The 20,456-nt window shown below is 39.0% G+C and overlaps 1 long non-coding RNA gene and 1 pseudogene across 4 annotated transcripts; one reads left to right on the forward strand and one right to left on the reverse strand.

Moving 5' to 3' along the window:
• Window positions 1-332: 332 nt before the first annotated feature.
• Window positions 333-6,217, reverse strand: LOC143850972 (uncharacterized). Of its 4 annotated transcripts, XR_013236145.1 has the most exons (8): window positions 6,091-6,217; window positions 5,341-5,543; window positions 4,177-4,244; window positions 4,033-4,076; window positions 1,417-1,496; window positions 1,263-1,320; window positions 1,000-1,115; window positions 333-629 (listed from the first exon to the last, which is right to left on the reverse strand). It is a non-coding gene; the product is annotated as an uncharacterized LOC143850972 (long non-coding RNA). The 4 variants fall into 4 exon arrangements; XR_013236143.1 differs by lacking the exon at window positions 5,341-5,543 and having other exon boundaries at window positions 6,091-6,216; XR_013236144.1 differs by lacking the exon at window positions 5,341-5,543 and having other exon boundaries at window positions 956-1,115; window positions 6,091-6,216.
• Window positions 6,218-12,868: 6,651 nt separating this feature from the next.
• Window positions 12,869-14,182, forward strand: LOC143850888 (cytosolic sulfotransferase 15 pseudogene; annotated as a pseudogene).
• The last annotated feature ends 6,274 nt before the right edge of the window (window positions 14,183-20,456 follow it).

Below are 20,456 nucleotides of genomic sequence, written 5' to 3' on the forward strand. Positions count from 1 at the left end.
GTAAAGGTTTTTTTACACCGACGGCCATGAGCGTCGGTAAATGAGACTACAAATTAGGACTTTCTCTTTAAACTATACCGACGTTCATTGGAACCGTCGGTGTAGAGGACATACACCGGCGTTCTGAACCGTCGGTAAAAGATGTAGAGGCGTTTTCTTTTTATTATTCACCGACGGTTTTATGACCGCCGGTGATTAGCATTTTTTTTTATTTTTTTTGGAAATAAAGCAGCACAGTGAATATGAACCTGTATAAAACCTGTACCACCATAAGTAACATATATATACACATATTGGCATCCAAACGATAGAAAAAAAAAAAACATCCAAAGTCATCAAACCACCATTTCCATTTAAATTAAACCCAAGAAGGTCCTCCAAACAAAAATCATCAAACCAACTATCTCCATCTCCATCTAAAATCAACCCATATACCAACAACTTCTTCCTCAGTGTGACATCCAACAGTACTAAAAAAAGACTATTTAAAGGACATTAAATGACACTATAATGGCATCCATCGTTTCAAATACAATGACAAGAAACAAAATTATATAAAAGGTTCCATCCCTTCCTCTAAAATTCCATAGATCGACGATCCTGAGAACATGAAATAATCTCCATACACCCTGCATGTCACATAAAATACAGAATTGAATTGTTATTGCCAAGACAAGGGCTGAAACATGGATCGAAGAAACACAATTTTGAGAGCTTGCACCCTGGGTATAGTTCTATTACAGAGCAATGTATGATTTGGCTTTGAACAATTAACATACATGTAAACAGTACGACACATGTTGATCAAGGGCCTAATAGGGATTATCCTAATCATTTCATCATTGACTTGCAAATGGGAATTTTAAAGTTAAAAAATGAATAGCAGTTCGCATCCAACATGTAAAGGTCTATTTATCAAACATGCTTTATGTAGGTAAGACAAGCTGCTTTTCACCTCATACTACAAGAGAGAAGAAACAAAGCCCAGCTCTTACTGACCAAAGAATTGATAGGGTAATACTAAATAGTCTTGAAGGCTTTGTGATGTCCTTAATACACTCTGATGGCTTCCCCTGTTGCCATTGTCCATAGTCTTGCAGTTGTATCAGAAGAAGCTGCAATTGAAATTAAAAAAAAAATAATACTCATGACATTATAAAAAAAATGGAGAAACAAATACAAAGAGACTCAATTAAGGGAACATATGATCCAAAATGAGTGCAATAACTGGACTTTGCAAAAATGAGTTCAGTGACCTATACCCGTTAATTAAAGAAGGGCCTACAGAGGACACACAATCCCATAACCAGCGTTGATGGTCTGTGGAGATATGAACCAAAACCACCGAAAATAAAATAAAGATCACTCCATAAGGGACTAAGTTAGAACATGCAAGGGATCTGATCCAAGATTTACCTGTCAAAATTCACTCGAAGGTGAAACCGTCAACATTCCATATCTTAACAGTGTGGTCAGAAGATGCAGTGGCGAGAAACCTAGAAAAATTCCAATAGAGGCATGTAAGAAACCATATTTGAGTCCATAATTGAAACCCAAAGAATAATGTAGAAGTGTAAGAAACCACACTTGAATCCATAATTGAAACCCATACTTGAACCATAATTGAAACCCAAAGAATAATGTAAGAAACCATACTAGAATCCATAATTGAAACCCAAAGAATTGAATAATGTAGAAAATAAAATTGTTTGATCCAGATGTAATGAATAAACTTAAGTAAAGAAGTGCTTCATGGCCAATGAAAATGAGATATCGAACCTGTGAGATTCATAGAACTCTGGGGACATTTAAGAAAGGAAAAGAGTGTATGGAGAGAACATAAATGATAGAATGTACTTGTGATAATGCTACATAGATGCTTGCAAGCAAAAAGATACCTTCATAATGATCTTCTGCCGAGAGGTTCTAGCATCAGAAAGAGTAGAATGAATGGGTTATATGCAGAAAGCGCAGAAGATAAGCAGTAAAAAAATTACAGTACTTTTGATCATTTGGAAGCATTTTGAAGGGGCTCATTGACTCTTATCTATGAAGATATTTGAGCACAAGATCGAGAGAGAAACAGATAATCGTATTTACTGCGTCAAAACTAGATAAGCTGGATCACAACAATTTTGACTATCAAATTGCATACACAAATATAGATGAAAAAGAAAATGTGTTCTATGACATGAGGATGAAAAAGCCCAACACAATGCAACAAAAAGCTAAAAGAGGCAACAGAAGCCACAAAACACAACAAAACAGTCTTAAAAATTGAACCAACATAGCCCATGACACATGAACTCGGAAATGATACGTAAAAGACATAAAGCAAAGGTGGCTCATGTACTCCGGGTTGATCTAACCTGAAAACAAGTAGATCGATTATTTGCAAAAAAAAAAGATACAGCGTCCAGTATATAAGTAGGCACAAATGGAGCCTAAATGAGATAAAGGAAAATTTGACTTTTAAAGAGATCATCGGTTAAAGATAGCATATCTGTTGTGCAAATATCAAGATGTGGCATAAATTTGACCTTTTAAAGTACAACATGCCAAGCCAACCAACACTCTAGGAACACTATAGATACATTCAAATTATTAATCCTAAAATGAAGACATTGTAGGTAAAAGTAAAAAACATTAAATGGCAAAAAAAAAAAAAACAGGAACTTGATGTGGAAACACTTTAATTACATCTGAACAAAAAAAAAAGCACAACGACCAATAAGCAATGCATAACAGTTTAGGGTTTAGGGTAATATAGTTGTTGATGTGGATAATTTAATGCCTTCTTTGAATGGTGACTAAAATTTATCGAAAAAATGGCATGAGTCTCAGGCTACTATGATGGTCGAATCAAGAACCAAAACAAAAATAAATAAATAAATAAGGGGTAATCAAATCAGCTCTAGCAACAGTTAAACAAACCAAAAAGTTAGCCTCACTATTAGCAGATCGGATAGCATGCAAAAAGATTGTGGAATGATCCCAAACCATATCATTAATCTCCTAAAAAGCACCCACCAAATGCCAAGGACATCCTTCCTCTCAGAAACTTACCGAAACACATTGAGGGAATCACCCTCAACAACCAACAGATTGAGCGAGGGGTCAACTACTCATAACCATCAGGTGTTGGAGGGGTCTACAATAAACAGATCAAGGATATTTTAATCATTGCTCCTTGCCACTGCAAACTATGAGGGGTCTAGATAGAAAGTGAGGTGTTGGGGAAAAGAGGGGGCAGGGCATGGATTTGGAGAGGATCATAGTCACTAGTCTTGAAAATCGACCGAAGTATTCCATAAACAAAAGATGTTGAATTACACAGGGAGATAAGATTGACATGTGGCAATTCAAACATACATGAGTAGATAAGATTTCAAATGTGCATGAACAGGTGGCTACTCAACATGTAAGGACGGATAACAATTCCAACATGCATGGAATTAAAGTACATAAAACCCAAAATGGAAACTCAAATGTGTATGAACTGATGACAATTAGATCTTGTCCATATCCGGTTGAATCTTGAGAACTCTAACAAGTACACCCTAAGTAAACAGGTATAAGCATCAGAGAGCATAGGAACTCATAATGGCAGCAACACTACAGCGTATCTGAGCTCAAACTCCTAAAAATTAAAACTCTATAAGTTCAATTTGAAGAGTGTAAAAGGCATGAGGTTTAGTCCAAAATTTTTAAATTGGCTTAGTGATTTTCAACTACCCTTGATAGTTCTGGATATTAAGGGTGGCCGACCAAACAAAACTCCGATCTGAGGCATTCAATTCAATCTATTCAAGAGGCTTCCAAACGATTTATCGTGAAGAAAACAGAGCACTATAAAATCAACCCAAACTTCCAATATCGTCCAAGCAATTTATCTTCTTCTTAACTGTTTGCACGAATTTCACACAGAAGATACGCAAACAATTAAGAAGAGAAATTACTTAGTGAGCTTGCAAAGGGAAGAGTAAAGCAATCCTAAGGGTACAATGAAATTAAAGCTTGCAAAATCAATACCTCTTTATGATTTCAACCTCCTCTTCCCTTTCGCTGGCTGAGACCTAGATGAAAATAAAAAATAAATAAATAAGAAGAAACCCTAGATGGAAAAAAAAATCAAACAAAATCAAAACCCTAGGGCAATGTGAATACAAACCATACCGTTTCTTCTTAGCCTTCTTTTTTGAGGAAATGGGTGGGAAACCCTTTCTCTTGAAGTGACAAATACCCTAGAAAAAAAATTGAAAATGAAATATCAAAGCCCTTGAAAGTAAATGAAAACCCTAGCTAGAAACAAAATCACAAAGTAGACTTCTAATCTAACCCAATCTTAACCACAAATTGATTGACATCCTTAGTTAAATTAAATCTATAACTATAATGACCAGTCAAAGTTAAACACAGAACACTGTCATTTTAACTGATTTGGGAACTTTTTAAAAATCCCACAAAATCAGCATATCACAGTGATCCCAAATTGCGAGAAAACCTTTAAATAAAATGTGATCAATTTCACATTTTCGCTCTTTATTCGAGCTGTTTTTTTTTTTTTTACAATAGGTTGATCAAGCCATTTCCAGTCTTTATAGATATGCCTCGTTAATTACATAAGAACTTTCTAAAACCTTTAAAAAGAAGTGAGAAATCAAAAACCTTGAAAATAGAATGAATATGGGAAATCAAATCCCTAAAAAAAAAAATAGAAACCAAAACCCTAATTGTAAAGACAAGTGGGAGAAGATATTACAGATCAAACAGAATCATTAATCATACAGGGAAAAAAGAAACCCTAATTGCGGAATCTCTCGAAACAAAAAACTGAAACCATAAATTTAAACAAAAAATGCCTCATCAAATGCCACAATCATCATTTCAAATCCCTTAGATATACCTCGTTATCTCCCTTGAATGCCGGTAAACCCTCAATCGTCCCTCGTTATCACCGTTGAATGGAAGAAGAAAAAAATATCAGATAGAAGAGGAGAGATTAGAGATGAGGAGATTAGGGAAATTAGGGATTTTAGATGGAATTTGAGAACAGAAATAGGGCTTCTGGAAAGAGGGTAAGGGTTAGAGAAGAGATTTGGGAGGGTTTCGAGTGGAAATAGGCATGCGGAAAGCTGAGGGTTTGGGCGGGCGGGAAAAAAATGTTTTCTGCCCTAAGTGGCGCGAGCTTGATCGGGAAATGAAAAAAAAGAGGCACCGACGCTTATAAAATATCGACACTAATTTTTATATTCAGCGACATTACATGAATGTCGGTGAATTCCGAAAGTAAAAAAAAAATAATTAACAACGTTTTTATTAAAAAACGTCGGTACTTACAGGGATTTAGCGACGCCCAACGAATGTCGGTGTATACATAGGGCTTATTTTCTGGGCGGGAGAAGTTACTTGAGCGGGAATATCAATTCACTGACGTTCTACTACTTGAACGTCGTTGTATATAGAATATTAGGGTCGCTTTTTAGGAACGTCGGTAAGAGAACGTCGCTAATTACCGTTTTTCTTGTAGTGTATGGTTGCACCTAAGGAGGTTCACACTATAAATACTGCTCCGCCAGCAAGGAGGGTAAAAAAAGAGAAAAACGTGGAATCACATGCCCCCAAATCAGTAAAAGAGAAGAAAACTGAAAAATAGAAAACACATGTAAAAAATGAATTAAAACAACAAATAAAGAGCAAAAACAATAGAAAACCCACAAAACCCATGAACCAAAAACCAACCAAATTGAGACAGAGAGAGTGGTAGAGTCTAATCAGAAAAAAAAAAACCCCATCAATCAAAATCAAAATCCAAAGACTACACAACCATAAAATCTTTCTCTCATCATACTTTAACAACAATTAATAACAAATAAACCACAAAACTAATAAAAACATCTCACCCAAAGCCACAAATCAAAAACCAAAAAAGCACAAAAACCCATGAAAATCAATCACCAGAGATCAAGAAACAAAACCAAAACAGAGAAAAAAACAAAACCCAAACATCTACTAATAAAACCCAAACATAAAACAAAATCCGAGAAAACCCAAAACCCAAAACCCAAAATTAAGAACAAAAACACATACCCATTTCGGCTCGAAAATTCGCTTACTTTTGCAGACCAAATTCCTCTCTCTTTTTCTCTTTGAAATTTAAGTCCAAACTAGCCTACCTCGCTTAAAAGTTCTACAGTAGCGCGGCACCGGTTAAGACATATAGACCTTAAGAGGCGCACATTAGAAACAACCCTTTTTAAGAAATTACAAAAATTTAAAAATAGAAACAGATATTAAGAAATCTAATCTCCCGCGTTTGCGGAGATGGTTCCTGATTGTCGCCCTCTGAACAAAATATCTCGCGAGAATTTCAACGTTCAAAAAAGGGCAACTGATATTCCCACCCCCTTTTTCCTTATACACACACCCCCCTTTTTAGAAGGAAATGCAGATTGAGGGTTGGATTAGGAAAGTGAGACTATTTTAAGTACAGAGAATTGCGTATCGGCTGATTCCGAGAATCCCTAGAATCACTATTCAGTGATTGGATTCCGTGGGATATTTATTCTATTATTTTTCGGATACTGATATTGGCACTACGAGGTTTTGATAATTTGCACTGACTCAACTTGTCTCTTTTTATTAACCGGCTGTCAAAGTTATTGCAATTTCCAAAAATACTCAGAATGGGTGCAACTCGGGTTGGGTTCAACCCTAAAAAATTGGGTTGGGTCGGGTTGAACTCATGTCGGGCTTGGGTTCAGGTTGAGGGCTTGGGTAATCCGACCCGAGTGTAACTTGACATTTTATCATTTTTTTTTTTAAAGTAAGCTTAAAAATTCGGGTTGAGAAAAAGGGTTCGTCGGGTCGGGTCGGGTCGGGTTGAGTAAATGGCTCCTCGGGTTGGGTTTGGGTTGGCCTCAACCCGACCCGTGTTGCACCCCTAGCCTACTCATAAACCAATTAAAAAGAAAAGACAAGGATAGTTAGTGCAATTATCAAAATATAGTGTGCCAATATCAACTTCCTTTTTTATTCTATGTTTTTGGCAGGTCTTGTCTAGCCACTTTCCTTCCCACATGGCTAGGCTTCTTTCCTAGTCAATAGTTTCGGTGCGCCCCCACACACGCGTGTCTTCCGGCCCGTGCCAGGCACATGTCCCCGGCACGTGGTTATGCCTGCCACGCTTCTCGCGTTGGTGAAGTAGTTTTTATTTTAGTTTGGGGAATTGGTAATTACACAATTTACACCCACTTGTTTTTGTGGCATACAGTCTGTAAGTTCATTGGCTAGTAAGGGCTGATGACTTGATGGGGATTATAATTTATAACAGCCAGTGAAGAAGGGGTGTCTGGAAGTAAAACCAAGGGTTGGAATTGAGAACCACTATGCAGAAAGTCACTTTCACCATTCTGAGTTTTTCTATAATGTAAGCCCGAGTAGTCCAGTATTTTTTCAAAAAACTACTAGACGGCAAACATCATAAGATAATCCAAACTATCGATTTGATGGGCCACAACCATGGTTTGAAATTTCAGGCACCGAAATCCGAATTTCGGTCAACACCGGCACTGAAATCCGAAACGTACGAAATTTCAAACAAAATATTAATTTTTTATTCCTTCACAAAATTTCAGCCGAAATTTCGGTCCAAAAAACAGACATTTCGCCCATCTTTACTAAGTTTCGGCCGAAATTTCGGTTTCGGCTAGGTCCTAAATTTATGCTGAAACCGAAATTTCAAACCATGGCCACAACACAATATGCAGTCCCTCTATAGATTATAGATCTCAGATCATCCTATGTAAATGAAATTTTGGGCCGACACACCAAAATATCATTTCCATATGATGATAATACATAAATGCAATGGGCCCGGTCACAAAAGAGGACCGTTAAAAGTGTCATGTAAAAAAAATTAACATTATTTTAAGTGATTTATTTATCATTTCTGTAAATTTTTTACATGACACTTTTAACAGTCCTCTTTTGTGACGGGACCTTTGCATTTATGTATTATCATCTCGGGCCGGGTTTTTTCACGTTGACGCAAATTTTTAAGGAAAATTCTTGTTTGGCAAAGCAACTCAACTCATAGAAGCAGAAATTACACTCACATTACACTTGAATCAAACAATGATGTAATTACACTCACATCACACTTGAATCAAACAATGCTGTAATCAAACAATGTTGTAATTACAATCAAACAATGCTGAATCAAACACTTGAATCAACTCAACTCATAGAAGCAGAAATTACACTCACATACAGTAACAGTGGGTGCGTGGGTTTTCACTTTTAACTTTGGGATAATTACATTTACACCCCCTCTAGTTTTTGACACATCCACTTCCACCCCTATAGTTTAAAACGTGACAAATACACCCCTGTAGTTTCAATTTGTTTAAGGTTTGCCCCCTCAGCTGAAGGTTCGTCCATAAATTGAAGGGTTAGGATGATCCGATGGAGCTGATTTTTTGGGCACACCATATCTATGTCAGGACCCATCAAATGAATGCTTTGGATCATCCAAATAATGTGGGCCCCTACCCGAATCCAAACACTACCGAAAAATCATCCAGATAATGTGGGCCCACATTGTTTGGATGATCCAAAGCGTTCATTTGATGGGTCCTGACATAGATAGGGTGTGCCCAAAAAATCAGCTCCATCAGATCATCCTAACCCTTCAATCTATGGACGAACCTTCAGCTGAGGGGGCCTACCTTAAACAAATTGAAACTACAAGGGTGTATTTGTCACGTTTTAAACTATAGGGGTGGAAGTGGATGTGTCAGAAACTAGAGGGGGTGTAAATGTAATTATCCCTTTAACTTTTAACTAACAATAGAAAAAAATGTACATACTATAACTTATGTAACTCGGGTCGGGCCCCTTCAAACCCGGCTCGACCCGAGATTCATGCGGGCTTTTGAATGCTGAACCCTGCTCGACCCGAAACCCATGAAACCTGAACCCGGCCCAAGCTATTTTCGGGTCGGGTCGATGCGGGTCGGGTAAAACCCGGCTCGAGTTGCAGCCCTAATGTATACCATTTATCTCTTTCTAGTCTTATCACTTGAGACCATTATTTGCTGATCGAGACCATTGCTTTCTTCGACCTCAGTTAATAATCTCCGTAAGATGCTCCTAACCCTTATATCTGTAGAGGGTTGACACATTATAGAAACATCTACAGATTGGATGGTTAAGACCATCCTATGGAGATGATTTTTGAGGCACAGACTATCTAAGTAAGGGTCCAACAAATGAATGGTTTGGATCATCAAATAATGTTGGCTCCACCGTTTTAATATAATTATCTCTATATAATTGAAAAATATGAAAATATCACAACATTTTTTTATTTTGAAAACTAATAAGATGGATCTGACTAATAATAAAACGAAGTGGCGTGCAGAGAGTATTACTGATAATAAAGCATGAGGAAGTCTAGACTGAAGGGAGCCCTTGTAAAAAAGAGGTGAAAGAGCTCTCCTATTGGCTACACATCACCATCATGCATTAATAATGGTGATGTGCAGCCAATGGAAGAGCCCTTTCACCTCTTTTTTTGCAAGGGCTTCCTTCAGTTTAGACTTGCTCATAAAGCATTTTGCATTTAGAAATTTTTTTTCTTTTTTTAGGCTAATGATTTTGGCACTACAATGTTTTAGTAACTGCACAAACTCAGTTTGTTTTTTCGTTTTTAATCGGGTTCTCAGGACTTTTTAGGGACCGTAGCAACCTTAAATTGTTTGAATAAGAAAAGGCAAGCTGAGTTTGTGCAATTATTAAAATAATGGAACCATAATTAAGTACAGTTCAAGTGTTCCAACTGTCTTTCAAGGTTTAAACCTTGGTTAATTAAATAATGGAAGATCTAACCATGGTTGGGTTCGCCATTTTCTCTAAACGTTTGACTCCTCAGTCCCCGACCAGAACAAAGAGGCGCGTGGGAGACCGGATACCGAGGTGTACCGTACAAGGCACGTGACGTGGCAGTTGCAGCAGAAGATACAACTGGCATCCCACGTGGGTCTTACCCGGTAACCAGTTTGTGTCAATACCAGCAATCCGACGTGGGATGTGCCACGTGGCGATCGAATATTCGTTCCTTTGTGCTTTTGGCTTTTAAAAGCTGCGAGGGACACGAAGGAGGCAAGTGGAGGGATGAGAAGTACGTGCCACGTCAGAAATCCACGTCAGCATTACGGATGCTTACGTGTCAGCATGCTTTTCCTGTTTTAAAGTGCTTTCTGGCTTCTTTGCTTCGAAACGGAAGCAAAATGGATTCAAGGGCCCACACGAGGATAAGGGAGATGGAGTGCTATGACACGTGTCAATCATCGGTTAATGTGGGCCCACATCCACATGAGGATACGGAATCCTGATTTCTGATTCCCGTGTGGAATTTCCTTGGGCTCAGGGTGAAAAGGATTCAGGATCAGGATGCCTTTGATTTATTTGCAAAAACAGGTCTTATATTTTGACAATTTGCAAATAGAGTCCTTACATTTGAGTGAATTTTGCAAATCGGGCAATGCCATCATTTTGTGGCCTAACTACCCATGGTAGATTTTTTATACGCACAAAAGATCAAAGGGACGTATACAGCCCCTCAAGGTGGCAAACGGGCTGTGCCGGCCCGCGGCCCGGCAAGGTACGCCACGCCACGCCACAGGCCGTTCTGGCACGGCACGGATAGCTACAGTGACGTGTGCCGGCGCACGGCACGAAGCCGCGGGCCGTGCCGGGCTTGGTTGGGCTGCCCGGAGGGCCGACACGGCACAGCCCGTTTGCCCAGGCACGGCACGGCGGCCCGTGAGCTCGGTTCCCCTTTTATAAATTTTTTTTTTTTTGAAAAACCCGAAAATACCCCCCAAAAGTTATTTCAAACGGCTAGTTTGGGGGGTATTTTCGTCCAAAACATATATTTCAAAAAAAAAAACAAAAACACTGGCTAGCATTGCACTGCACTGCACTGCTGGCAGCGGGCCGTGCCGTGCCTCGCTTCAACGATTTCAGCCCGGCACGGCACGGCCCATGAACCTTTCCGTGCCGTGCCGTGCCGTGCCCGGCCCGCGGGCCTATGCGGGCCTCATTTGGTCGGGCCGTGCCGGCACGGCCAGGCACGTTTGCCACCTTGACCGCCCCCCCGCTTAACGATATCTGTGAGGATGGTTCAGTGCTTGAGGATAAATTCACTCCCCTCAACATTTTTCTTTGTCTTTAAAACTTAACGAGTAACATTATAGGCAAGGTTTTAAATTTCGACTGAAATCTGAAATTTCGGGTTTCGGTTTAGAGTGAAACCGAAATTGGGTAACGTTTCGACCAAAATTTCGAAAGTTCGTTTTTCCCAAAATTTCGGGTCGGGCCGAAATTTAAGGAATATCACCAAAAAATCTGTTGGGTTGAATTTGCTATATTGAGCATATATGTATAAGCACTAAGCTCCCAAAATATGGAGGTAAAACAAGACCTCGTTTTTACACCAATGCATAAAAATCTTGTACATATATATAGGGAAATGATATCTGCACTCACATGTTTTAATATGAGGCGGTCAAGTCTCTTGTCTTTTAGTATTTAAAGGGTTTGAAAGAGCTTTTTGAAAACTGTAATATACTTCTGACAGCCCTTTAAATACTAAAAGACAAGAGACTTGAGCGCCTCTTATTAAAACATGTGTGTGATGATATCATTTCCGGAGATGATATTTTCACCTCGTGTGCAGTACGCATTCGCCCCTTATAATATGAACAATGTGCAACTTTAATGCTTTTTGACATCAAATCACGGTAAAATAGGGCAAATATCATCACCCTATATATAAATGATGAGTTTTTATATGCTGGGCCCACACCATAGGATGATCCAAACCGTCCACAAAATGGGACATAACCTAAATTTATATCATGGATAACGATAAAATGAGATTCACTTTTATCATACGCACATTAGACATCCTCTGTTCTGGCCCATCTAGGTGAGTGTACAAAAGATCATGATCGTTGATCCAATGGGTCCACCATAAAGATGCTATAGCGGAAGAATTACATTCATCGAGCAATTCTAACTGATTAATCTAAGTAACTGAATGGTATGGATCATGGTTTTAAATTTCGACCCCCACAAACTCTACTTTAATGAAAATGTTGGTGGGTGTGGGAACAATATCCCCATTATAGATTTCTTCCATGACTTTTCCATCCATAATATAATACACCCCATTTAATTAAGGGAAAAGATTGGTCCCCAGAAAAGCTTCATTAATGACTTTCATTGTCCCTCTTGTATTTATGGTAGAGGATGTGATTTTGATGATTTTCATCAAACTTAGACTAAATATTAAAACAATAGATTTGCCCTTTTAATTACTCATTTCTAGAAGGCTTGGTGTATTGTCTATTATTATTAGGGAATTGCTAGCGTCTGTCGCAAAAGGCATTTCGTGGCTTAGGTATGTTGCATGTGAGACCACTCACCTCGTGAATGGAGACAAAAGCTGCTGTCTTCATTCACAAGGTAGCTAGCCTAACATGCGACATACGAGCTGCGAAATGCCTTTTGCGATGGATCCTAGCAAATCCCTTATTACTATTATTATTATTAGGGATTTGCTTGGGACCATCATAGAAGGCATTTTGCGGACGGGCTGTTGCACGAGAGAGCAGCCACATAGGCTTAGATGTCTGACAAAATCTGAGCCTAAGTGGCTGCAATCAGTCGGCGAAATGCCTTCTGCGATGGTCCCTAGCAGATCCCTTATTAATTACTCATTTCTAGAAGGTCTGGATTGCGTCACCGACACTCTTGTAAGCTGTAACACATGAATGTTTATTGTGAGTACCAGGATGGAGGAGAGTTGGTAGATGAAGGTCAGATAATTAAAACAAATTATCAGAGGAAGCTTTAGAACTGGAGAATAAATATGTGGCTATGCATCCAAGCTTTGCAAATTCCCCTGTGGACATTATTGATATATAGCTTGAGATCTTCAGATTCCTAATCTTCTTTATGGCCACATCCCAATGGCTTAAAGACGATGAAATATTAAGGAATGAATGCAAGGAACTATTCTCGTCCCTTCCAAGAGGGAATGGATGGTTCCTACCTTATTTCTACCAATATCAAGGTTTCTGGTATTTTCTACGTTACTTGAAAGGAGCAGTGGCTTTCCATCAACAGTTTCAACCCCGCGACGATGATGTATTTCTGGTCACCACCCCGAAATCCGGAACCACTTGGCTGAAGGCGCTTGCTTTCACGGTTGTGAACCGGTCTCGTTACCTTCTCACTGACCACCCCTTGCTCAAAACTAACCCCCATGACCTTGTCCCTTTTGTCATCTTGAAGTTCTTTTCATATAACCAACTTTCTGAATTTGAGAGCCTTCCCTCCCCTAGGCTCTTGGCTACCCATATCCCTTACACGTTCTTACCGGAATCGGCAATACATTCGAATTGTCGCGTAGTTTACTTGTGCCGGAATCCTAGAGATACCTTCATTTCAATGTGGGCGTTCATGAGCAACCTTAGAGATGAGAGTCTAGGACCACTTTCTCTAGACGAGGCCTTTGAGTTGTTTTGCACTGGAGTTTCTATCTTTGGTCCTTATTGGGATCATGTATTGGGGTACTGGAAGGAAAGCCTGGAAAGGCCTGAAAGGGTCTTGTTCTTGAAGTACGAGGAAATGAAACAAGAACCTATACTTCATTTGAAGCGCTTGGCTGAGTTCTTGGGGTATCCTTTCTCTCTAGAGGAGGAGAGAGAAGGGGTGGTGGAAGAAATATCAAAGCTATGCAGTTTTAAGAATTTGAGCAATTCGGAAGCAAACAAGACAGGAACCGTAGTGATTGGCATGGACAAAAAGGTGTTCTTTAGGAAAGGGGAGGTTGGTGATTGGGCAAATCATTTGACCCCTTCAATGATAGAGCGTTTGGATCAGTTGATGGCGCAAAAGTTTAATGGTTCTGGTCTCACTTTCCTCTATTAGTTATCTGGTCATCTTCCTAAATAATCTTTTCTTATCTTGTTTTTGTTTGATTTCCAATAACACTTGAGAAGCTTTTCTTATCTTGATTTTGATTGTTTTCCAATAAATCCTTGTTTGGATTATGTGTTTGAGCAGTAAGAGAGCATGAAGAAATCAATGAACTACACGTTATGTTCTATTTTGGCTTCCCAAATCTCTAAGCTGCTATTCAGTTATTCTTTCTATTTAGTTTTCCTTTGATGGAGGGTTTCTTTTTTCTTCTGATGGGGGTGTTCTTCATCAGCTTCCTTTTCTGACTCTTCTTTGGAGGAGTACTTTGTTTCAGCCCTAATTGCATCTCTTTACTATGACAAGGTTCACTTTGTTCCTTCTCAGCCCTCGAATCGGCTCGGATTGACAAGAGGAGGAGATTAGTTCCTTGCATTTGTTCCTTACTATTTCATCATCTTTAAGCAATTGGGTACTCTGCCATAGAGAAGATGGAAGGATTTCAAGCTATAACTAAAAGAACAAGACGAAGAGTTTTGGCCTTGAATAAAAGACGAAAGAAAACAGGTCGAAGTGGGCGGCGAACATGTGTGAGGGAAAAAATAAAATTCGTAACATATGGGAGGTGGAAAGTTGTAAGTGCCCTGGGTGGGGATATAAGGGGAAATATCTAAGGGTAAAGTTCCTAATAATATTTTTTTAAATTAAGGCTTTAAGAGTAGTATAGATTCATGTGAGGTGACTCATTTTTCTTGAAAAAGTGAGCCGCTAAATTGCTAATAAGAGCTACACTAATTACAGTTGGAATATGCAAACTACAGTTGAGCTAATACTCATGTGAAGTAACAAGAGCTACACTAATTACAGTTGGAATATCAAGCAACGAAGGTAGTAAAGAATCTAATAAATTCATTCAGATGTATGGGATCAACTGAAGTGCAGTACTAGTTCCATGAAACGATAAAAAAAGTTCAATTCACAGGTATCTTGAAATCAATGGTCTAAATCAGATAGCAAATGGTATTTCGATACATATATCAGTGTCAGAATTCGATACATCTCGGCTTCATAAGCTTTGGTTATTGTTCAGAATTCAGATGTCGACAATGTTGGCGAATTATGCATTCCCCACTGACTGGGTCCATAATTGGCCAATAATATAGTTAAAAAATGTTTAGTCTTGCAAATGAATTATGCATGCCCCACTAGCGCGGTCCAGAAATAAATCTAAGCTTCCCAAAGATGTTAATAATCATACAGTTCGACATTCGATGTGAGTTTCAATAATTGGAAACATTGTGTTCGATACAACATTGATCAACAGAAGCACAAGGTAAGGGGTATACCTATAAGCAATCCGACTTCGATACCATACCGGGTTAGGAATTCAATAGGATATAGATATCCGTAATCTTACTTGTATATGAGTAACCATAGCAATAGAAATGCAAAGAGGGCTTTGGAACAACCCATTAGAGTAATCCCCTATTGGTCACCTCAAGTTGGGAATCCAATAAACGTTACACAGCTATTCTTCAGTTTCCTACAGTCGACATTTGATAAGCTTTTAATACCCAAAATTGTTCTTTTAAAGAATTAAAAGAGAACACTAAATACAAAACCTAGAATCCAAAACAGACTCACACATTTCAGCGGGTTCGGGCGTTCGACCTAGGTTTTCAAGCACCCGAGCACCTCCTTCGGAAGACCCTTCCGGCGCCTCTGAGACTTTTCGAAGAAATCCGAGCTCTCAGGGTTTCTTAATCATACGCGTTCGGCGCTGAATCAGGCGTCCAAAATCGCGACTAGGATTTTCTTCCGTGAATTCAAAATTTCTACCCGATTTTGCATAAGCTTTAGGGAGTCATAACTTTCTCGTTTGACCTCCGTTTCGCGAGAGGTTGGATCCGATGGACTCCGTTTAACATGAGGATTCCATCAAATCCAAATTCATGCGTCAACACTCGATGAACGGAGATCAAAACAATATCTTTACGTTTTAGGTCCAAATCGCAAAATCTAGATTTCCAAGGCTAAAAAGATTTGATCTTCAGTTCGTTGGGGATTCTAATACAAAGCGAACCCCAAAGAATCCAAGATCAAATACGGATTTCACCTAGAATACAATCAAACCATCGATTTGTATTCCTAAACATTCTTATATTTCTTTTACAGTTCTTTAACACAATAGTCATCTTGGAACATAGATCGTAACTTGATTTGAGTTCTCAAATCCTTGATCTTCGTTCTCCTCTTGTTCTATGCGAATCTCTCCTTAAAGTTGTATTTATAGGCTTATAAAAGAGCCCTAATCAAAACTGAACACTTTAAGACAAAAACGGCCCTCTCCATAGACGGGGGACTAATTTTATAAAGAGCGTATTTTGGGGTACTTCACAGACACTGTATAATGAGTATTTATTAGAAAATCCATCGGGGTCCACCTTGTTCAAAGATTCAAACCGTTCATTTGTTGGGCCCCAGCTCAAATATCCTTTCCCATAAAAGCATATAATTTAGATAATCCTAACTCTTCAATCTGTTATATGGTGTCTTCCGTAAAGAGATCAACGGGTTAGTATCATCCTATGGAGATGATTTTATAGGGGAGGCCTATTTGCACCAGGCCAGCGGTTTGGATTTTGAATAAAGTGGGCCTATTTTAAATGTTATATGTATGTTTTTTTAATTATAGTGCTGGTCTAGCTATTCAAAGATCTAAAACATTCAGTTGTTGGGCCCCACCAAGGACTGGTGTTGAAAGATAGAGAGAGAGAGTTGTGAGGGTATGTATGGTTTGCTAGAAGAGGGAGATGGAGAGATAGGATTTATTGTACTGTTAGTTGGCTTTGTTAACTTACCAACTTCTCCAAAAGCTTAAGCTATTGGAGAACAGGATTCTCAATACTGTACCTGCTTGTCAAAATTTGTACAAGAATTCTTTCACTTATCATTGCCTCCAGGAAGAGAAAAGTTTTCCACTTGATGATGCGATTCAGTTTTTAGAGCAATGTGAAGGACAAGCACGTGTTCTTGTCGACTGCATGTCAGGAAAAAATAGGTCACCCGCTATTGTAGTAGCTCTGATACCACTTGTAGAAAATAAGAGATCAAAGCACCCAAACTTTGATACCCTTGTTCAACACAAAGAATTAAAGCAAGAAGCAAAAACCAACTTCTCCAAAAGCTTAAGCTATTGGAGAAAGGTGTTATGTATCTTTTATACTTTAACACTCCCCCGCACGTGTGGCCCACTTGGCAACCACGTGGCACATGTGGTCCCACTTTGGGCCGACCATCACATGTGGATTTTTGCTATCCGGGAGGTTTGAACTCGAGACCTTTGGCTTTGATACCATGTTAACTTACCAACTTCTTCAAACGCTTAAGCCTTTAGAGTAATTGGTAGTTTCACAGGCTTCACAACCAAGTAAAAAGGGGGGCAAAGACTGACTGAAAAGGGGTAAATTTTTCAACGCCCAGTATTATTTATTAGAAAATTTTTTGGGCCCACCTTGTTTGAAAAGCAGGGCTATGACAGCCAAAAACCACACAAAACCCTACAAAACCCAGGATATTGTACAACCAAGTAGAGTATAAGGAGGTTTTAGTTGCGTTGGACTAAACCCTCCATTTCTACAGCTTCATTCCCGTGTCAATGTGAGATTTAGAAACAAGAGAGCAAGCTTTATTTAATATTATATAATGAGGAATGATAGATGCAAGGGCCCTCTTTATGCAACCTTGAATAGATCCATGTCATTTTTAAAGTCAGTAGAGAAACTGAATTCGGTAGGGTAATTTTGCCATTTTAGCAATAAATACTCCAAAGAACCACCACCACCACCGCTGCACTCGCCTTCAAGATCGACACTCGATTGTTTTAATGGAAGTCCTGCCCTTCTTATGCAACAAAGTGGTGGCCACTGCTTTATTGATATTGGCACCCTTGGCTTTTCCTAAACTATGTTTGGACTTTGGAGAGCCCATTATTTACCTTTTCTTTTAAATAATGATTTCTAGAGATTTTATATGGTGTAGCCCCTTATAGTCCCCTATTTTTCAAAAAGTACTGTGTGGAGCACATCATATGATGATCCAAACCGTCCATGTGATTGAACACAACGTAAATAGCTTGTGCTCCAAAAATCATTTCCATAGGATGATCCTAGCCCTCCGATCTATAGATGTTAAGATAATATGCAGTTCTTCTAAGATCAGAGGGTTGGGATCATCCTATAGAAATGATTTTTTTGGCACAACCTATTTACGTTGTGTCCCATCATATGGACGGTTTGGATAATCGTATAGTGTGGTCCGCACAGTACTTTTTGAAAAATACAGGACTATGAGGGCTTACACGACACTTTTTCCTCATTAATTGGTTCTCTAGAACATCGTATTGTTTTCTTTGTTTTGTAATACTTTATATGTGCCAGGGATTGGTTCTTAGGATTCAAAACCAATTCATTTTGTACAATCCTATTTAATCAAGGGCCCTTGATCAATTGGAAAACCCTTTTTATTTTCTTCTTGGTAATTTTAGATCGTCAAAGTTCTTTCATTTTATTTTTGATGATTCAGTTATGATTTTTACGAAGTTTGGTAGGATGATTTTTAAGGGGTAACATGATGCATCATATCACAATGTGGCAGATAATCAAACCACTCTAGCAATTTGGTAGAAACCCCCCTCCAAGCAAGCAAATCCGCCTTCTCATTAGCCGACCTTCTGACATGATTAAACACAATAGATGTTCCCATGATTAAATCCTCTATTTTATAAAAAACGGGAGGAGCCACGCCTCCCTGAAGCCACCGAATCACATTCAAAGAATCTCCTTCCACGATAGCTTTATCCAACATGCCTCTGCCAAGACTCTTAATACGATGATAAGGAGCCCTAACTTCGACTTCCGATGCACCACAAAAACCAACTGGACCGGGGAATGCCCAAAGAAAAGTCACTTTAGCTTTCAAAGCCTGTGTTCTCCATCTTAATAATTATGATGATAATAATAATAATGATAATAATAATAATAATAATAATAATAATAATAATTATTATTATTATTATTATTATGAAGGGATTTGCTAGGCAATTTGGCAGAAAGCCATTTCGCAGCTCACTTTTGCCCGATAGAACATCCATCTCAGATGAATTAAATGAATAACCAAAATCTGATAAAAAGTGAGCATGTGTGGCTGTTCTGTTATGCAAAAGTGAGCCGCAAAATGGCTTTCACCAAAATTATTTAGCATGCACACCCTGATATATTTAGTTGTTTAGATAGTTTTGTTCCTAGCCTTTCCTAGTTCATAGATAAGTTTAGTTGTTTAGATGGCTATGCCTTCCCTTGTTCTTTGCACATAACCAATTTTCTGAATTTTACAGCCTTCCCTCCCCTAGGCTCTTGGCTACGCGCATCCCAAACACGATGATACCGGATTGGGCACTACAATCGAATTGTGGGATAGTTTACTTGCGTCAGAATCATAGAGATACCTTCACTTCCATGTGGCATTTCATTAACAAGTTGAGACATGCGAGTCTACCACTTTCTCTAGAGGAGGCCTTAGAGTTGTTTTGCACGGTGTGTTCACATATGGTCCTTATTGGGATTGTGAGTTGGGGTACTGGAAGGCAAGCCTGGAAAGGCCTGAAAGGGTCATGTTCTTGAAGTATGAGGAAATGAAACAAGAACCCATACTTCATTTGAAGAGGTTAGCTGAGTAATTGGGGTATCCTTTCTCTCCAAAGGAAGAAAGTGAAGGGGTGGTTTGCAGTTTTAAGGAAATTGCATCGATTTGGAAGTGAACAAGACTGGAAAAGTGGAGCAAGGCCATGAAATTAGGGTGTTCTTTACGAAAGGGGAGGTGGTGATTGGGAAAATCATGTGACCCCTCCATTGATAGAGCATTTGGATCAGCTCACAGAGCAAAAGTTTCATAGTTCTGGTCTCACTCTCCGTGCTTAGTTATTGGGTCATCTTCATATGTGAGCTTTTCTTATCTTGTGTGTGTGTTTGGGAAAATCATCTCACCCCCCACCCCCTACTGGTTGTGAAGCCACAACCGGAACAACAGTGGGACTCACCCCCCCTCCCCCCCCCCCTCTCTCTAATATGCAACTATTTGTGGGGCCCAACTGTTGAATTGTTTAAATCTTTGGATCTTGGGCAATGAAAATCATAGAAAAACTTTAATTTAATGAGATAGGTTTGATGTACCTTTCACCATGACCGCTGCTTTGAAGCTTGAAATCCAACGAGTATTCGATCTTTCTAAGCACAATGAAGGCCTAGAAACGCCCCTTGTTCTTCTCTTACCTTGCACACCAATAGGTCTATGGGAAACCTCTCAAAAGTGATCTCTTTCTCTCTTAATGAGTTCTAGTATTGTGGTATGTGGCAAGAGGGACCAAGGGTCTCTTTTATAGGCAAAAGCTCCCATAGAGCTTTCCT

Source organism: Tasmannia lanceolata, unplaced genomic scaffold (genome assembly GCF_043159265.1).
Source record: "Tasmannia lanceolata isolate RefF3 unplaced genomic scaffold, GAP_Taslan_0.1 ptg000018l, whole genome shotgun sequence".
NCBI lineage: Eukaryota > Viridiplantae > Streptophyta > Magnoliopsida > Canellales > Winteraceae > Tasmannia > Tasmannia lanceolata.